The following is a 6,000-nucleotide window of genomic DNA, read 5'->3' on the forward strand; positions in this document are numbered from 1 at the left end:
GAGTCGTGGTTGTTTCCAGTGCGCGTGATTCAAAAGCTTCAACGATGGCTCCAGTGCCCTTCAGATCCACAGGTGTAGATGAATGCTCCGCAGACGTCCCGCTAACGCCACTATCAGAAACATCCCTGGTCCGCTTGGGTGTGAAAAACGACGTAATGTCGCACTTCCTCTTCATGTTGAAAATCGCTCTTCTCTTATCCAAGTCCGAAATTGAACTGAACTGAACTGACAATCTTGCACTCTCTTATGACATTTACCTCGAGCCCCTATTAATCCTAATTTACTATGCAAGGTCTGACCTTGCATAATAAGGCGAACATGGGGTTACCTAATTGCGTTAGTTGATCACAACCGTTTACCCATAAAATTGCAATAGGATTTTTGTATGCCACAAAATGCAATAGGATAATACTGCATATTAACCCTAATTTACTATTCAAGGTCAGGTGAACATGGGGTTTCCTACGGTCACCTAATTGCGTAAGCTGATCAGAACCGTTTACCCACAAAATGACATAGGATTTAGTGTGGGAGAATCTTTTTTCTGGTAAGGTTTTGTCTTTACAGGTATTTTTTAGACTAATTTTCGACTCGGTCAAAAATTTCGGAGTGCGGGGGGGGGGCTCAAACCGGGTATCCCCCCTGGATACGGCCTTGTTTCTGACGATGGGTTTTCGGCAGAGCAAGAACTTGAGGTGTTGAAGTGTCCCCAGCAGTTTTAAGACCTATAGGCTGGCTAGTGCCAATACTGTTCTTTTGACTCAATCTTGCTCGCTTCTGCACTGTGAAACTCTATTGATAAACCAACACATTTTTCACTGCCTTTTTCATTATTTAGTGATCACTAATCAAGCTGTCTTTTCTTTAGGATCTCAATGGACACCTTAAATATCTTTCTATCATCATGAGGAGGGATGTTAGATATCAGGATTGCAATGAAAGTATTAAGTATTTTAGCTATGGAGCAGAGGCACTTGAAGGTAATAGTCTCTTGACGCTTGACTGGCAATCAAATAGGACATGCTGGATTGTGTCGTCTTTTGAGAAACGGACACGGTACAAAGAGGAATGATGTAACTTCCAATTAAATAATAAACTGTTTAGAAGAAGGACACTTCTTTTCAGTCATTAATACAACACATTATAAAGTCTAGTATGGAAGATTGATGGAATCAATTTCTTGTGACTAACTTTAACCTTTGCCTAAAAATGTCTCTTTTAATGAGGTCACAGGAAGGGCTTGAGTTTAAGGAGGAGTTCTTGTTTGCTAATAAATCAGCAGTATCATCATATTGTATATTTTTAATCCTATTGAATTATTACGTTTCTGAATTGTTTAATAATAATTCAGTTTGAGCCGTTTGAACAAAAACCTACTAGCTAAAATTGTTTAATTAACAAAAGGACAGAGCAAGAAAACACTTTAAGGTTTTAAATAAAAGTTCAAATAGGGATAAAATCTTTTTAATAGACAGTGTTTCACAAACAGTGATAGAAATTTACAAAATATACCAAATATTTCGGTCACATATGCAATGACCGTCATCAGTAGCAAAACTAAACTAAAACAACTTAAATCAATATTTTACATATGAAATAAAATAAAACTACATATTGTTTAATTCTCTAATTCTTTTCAAAGCAAAGGCGGAAACTAGCCTCTTTGACCTTTTTAGATTCGGTTCATTAGCGTTCAATGATATAACACTCGGACAGAGGTCAACTACATTGGGTGCCTGGAAGATTTTAATATTGGTCATTGTTCAGATTTTAATAAATTATCGTAGATAGAGTTCACCCCAAATTCATCTGTGTCACGATTCAAAGCTATATTCTTGAATAAGATTTTCTTTATTTCAAGAGAGTCACGAAAATTTGTTTTAAACCCCGGTCCCTACAAATAAAAGAGACATTTTCGAACAAAATAAAATGGTCTGGAAAATTAAAAATATGTTCTGAAAGGTCTGAAGTAAAATCTTCAGCCTTAGTAGTTTGCTTTAAATTCGAAGAAATATAATCTTTATGCTGTAATAACCTCTTTTCCAAATTCTGGTTGGTACGTCCCACATATGAGTTTCCACATGTAGATGGGATCTGATAGACCCCACTTTGTTTCCCCAATGAAGTTAGATCCTTCCCGGAATTTAGAGAACTACCCAAAGTATTATTACTCTTTAAAGCTACCTTTAGACAATTACTCTGTAAAATTCTTTTAAGTTTTTCACTTAGCCAAAGTACATATGGTAAAGAGCAAAACACATCCAATATGTAAATTGAGTTTTAGTGAAGGTGGCACAATTTTCCTCTTCTTACATTGTAGAAGAACGTCCAGCTGGTTGATAACATTTGACAAAAAATGTTTATAAATATACAAACACTAAGAAAAAAATGCAAATGTTATCAACCAGCAGGATTTTATTCTACAATGTAAGAAGATGAGAATTGTGCTAACTTCACTAAAATTAAATTTACATTTGGGCAATTTACATATGGTAAGGAACAAAAAACATCTAAAATGTAAATTGAATTTTAGTGAAGGTGGCACAATTCTCATATTCTTACATTGTAGAAGAAAATCCTGCTATTTGATAACATTTGATGAAAAATGTTTATAAATATACAAACACTAAGAAAAAAATGCAAATGTTATCAACCAGCAGGATTTTATTCTACAATGTAAGAAGATGAGAATTGTGCTACCTTCACTAAAATTCAATTTACATTTGGGCAATTTACATATGGCAAGGAACAAAAAATATCTAAAATGTAAATTGAATTTTAGTGAAGGTAGCACAATTCTCATCTTCTTACATTGTAGAATAAAATCCTGCTGGTTGATAACATTTGCATTTTTTTCTTAGTGTTTGTATATTTATAAACATTTTTCATCAAATGTTATCAAATAGCAGGATTTTCTTCTACAATGTAAGAATATGAGAATTGTGCCACCTTCACTAAAATTCAATTTACATTTTAGATGTTTTTTGTTCCTTACCATATGTAAATTTACAAATAAAATTTTTTATAAATATACAAATACTAAGAAAAAAATGCAAATTTTATTAACCAGCAGGATTTTATACTACAATGTAAGAAGATGAGAATTGTGCTACCTTCACTAAAATTCAATTTACATTTGGGCAATTTACATATGGCTAGGAACAAAAAATATCTAAAATGTACATTGAATTTTAGTGAAGGTGGCACAATTCTCATCTTCTTACATTGTAGAAGAAAATCCTGCTATTTGATATCATTTGATGAAAAATGTTTATAAATATATAACCACTAAGAAAAAACAGGCAAATGTTATCAATCAGCAGGATTTTCTTCTACAATGTAAAAAGATGAGAATTGTGCCACCTTCACTAAAATTTAATTTAAATTTGGGCACTTTCAAGGAGAAAAAGTTTGAACGAAGTTTATATTTTAAGACTTTAAATCACATTATTAAGGATAAAAGTCGAAAAAGAGCTTTAATAGTCAGAGATAAAATTTCACTGGAAAATCTTATATAAAAAAAAAGGTTTTTGTAAGTGACTTTTTGTTTTATTCAACAAACAGGAAAAAACCACTTCAATCATGACTTTCAGCTTTCCAGAGAAATATTGCTAAAAAAGTTTCGAAATTATCATCAAATATTGCGGTAGTACCTTCGTCAATTCTTGGACCAGGTGTGGTTAATTTTTCATCAAGAACTTTAACGATACAAGAACAATCAGTGCTTGAAAAAGATTTGAAATTTTCTTTTAAACCAGATAAAGTCCCCGTGCAAGATATTATCTCTTCAATAGAAACATCTTTGCATAAAAACGCAAACCCAATAAAAGATGTTAGCTTGGTAAGAGGTTCTACCGTGAAAATTCTTTCTAATTTTGCATTGAAACCGGAATTTTCTAGTACGACCATCAAAGACATACGAATTCTAAAAAACTTGAAAAAGGATGGTTATATTACCGTTACAAAGGCAGATAAGAGTAACACTTTAGTTGTCATGAATACTGAGAACTGCGAATAAAAATTAAGAAGTTTACTTAATGATGAAAAAACATACAAGATGCTATCGTATAATCCAACAGACTCTTTTACAAATAAGCTTAAGAACGAATTAAAGTTTTTAAAAGATGAAGAAAAATTACACCTCAACTTTATTACAAATGCCTGCCACGCAGTTCCTTGTGCCCTAAATTATATGGACTTCCCAAAATTCATAAGCCTAACCAACCATTACGACCAATTGTGTCAAGTACAAGGTCACTAAAAAGTGTTTTGAGCAAGTGGCTAGTGCCAATCTGTAAACCACTTTTGCCTACTCAGATATCGTACATTTAGAATTCTTCGAATTTGGTTGAAAAACTGAAAAAAGTAGAAATTTCTTCAAGTTCTTTGCTTTTAAGCTTCGACATTACATCAAAGTAAACAAATATTGATGTAGAAGCAGCCGAAACTCTTCTAGAAAGAAAACTGTTAAGAACTTTGGACTTGATGAGTGGCAAAAGAGATTTGGAAGTTTCTGTAATTATGTATTTAGTAAGATTGTGCAATAAGTTTTCTTATTTTTTTTCAATTCAGAAGGGAGTTTTCCGAACAAGAAAATGGTTTACCTATGGGGGCCCCTTAGGCGCCATTATTAGCTAATATTTTTGTGGAGAATATTTTTGTGTGTCACCCTCGCCAGGTAAAAACTGCTTTGATCATTTCTTTAACTGACCAGATCTTTATTATTTGCGCTCCAAAATTTTTAGAAGAGGAGTTGTCTTTTCTAAGAAAAATACTAGTAAGTGTCATGTATCCAGAGTGGTTAATTAATTAGACTTTTTCAAAAAGAAGAAAAAGGTTTCTAGAGATTTCAAAGGAAGTCTTGGGGATTTGTGCTCCAAAATTTTTAGAGGAGGAGTTTTCTTTTCTAAGAAAAATACTAGTAAGTGTCACGTATCCAGAGTAGTTAATTAACCAGACTTTTTCAAAAAGAAGAAATAGGTTTATAGAGATTTCTAACGAAGTCTTGGGGACAACTCGGGAGAAAAACTTTTTTTGTTCCTTACCATATATACCCGGACTAAGTGAAGAACTTAAAAGAATTTCATAGAGTAATGGTTTGAAGGTAGCTTTAAAGAGTCATAATACTTTGGGTAGTTTTCTAAATTCTGGGAAGGATCTAACCTAATTGGGGCAACAAAGTTGGATCTATCAGATCCCATGGACTTGTAGAAACTCATATGTGGGACAAACTAACCCGAATTTGGAAATGAGATTATTACAGCATAAAGATTCTATTTCTTAGGCTTTAAAGCAAGATTCTAAGTCTGAAGATTTTACTTCAGCCCTTTCAGTACATATTTTCAATTTTCCAGACCATTTTATTTTGTTCGACAATGTCTCTTTGATTTGTAGGGACCCGGGTTTAAAGCAAAATTTTCGTAAAACTTTTATAATAAAGAAAATCTTATTAAAGAATATAGCTTTGAATCGTGACACAGGTAAATTTAGGCTGAACTCTATCTACGATAATTTATTAAAATCTGATAAAGTAAAGTTAAATTCACCCAATTTAGTTGACCTCTGTCCAAGTGTCATATCATTGAACGCTAATAAACCGAATTCCGAAAGGTCAAAGAGGCTAGCTTCCGCCTTTGCTTTGAAAAGAATTAGAAAATTAAACAATATATAGTTTTAATTCATTTCGTATATAAAATATTGTTTTAAATTGTTTCAGTTTAGTTTTACTACTGATGAGGGTCACTGCATATGTGACCGAACTATCTGGTATTTATTGTGAATTTCTATCACTGTTTGTGAAACACTGTCTATTAAAAGGATTTTATCCCTATTTGAACTTTTATTTATCGTCATGGAAAGGCAGTGTGGTCTCCGAAATTATCTACCTTAAGGTTTTGGATAAAAACTCAAACTTAAGAATATGCAGCGTAAAAATATGAAAAAAGCAGCCTTCCTCGGACACGGAATAATTTCTATTCTTTTAAGCTCTAGCTAAACTTG

The sequence above is a fragment of the Artemia sp. Qi Xiang Cuo genome, chromosome 16 (assembly GCF_049724085.1).
Source record: "Artemia sp. Qi Xiang Cuo chromosome 16, ASM4972408v1, whole genome shotgun sequence".
In the NCBI taxonomy this organism is placed as follows: domain Eukaryota; kingdom Metazoa; phylum Arthropoda; class Branchiopoda; order Anostraca; family Artemiidae; genus Artemia; species Artemia sp. Qi Xiang Cuo.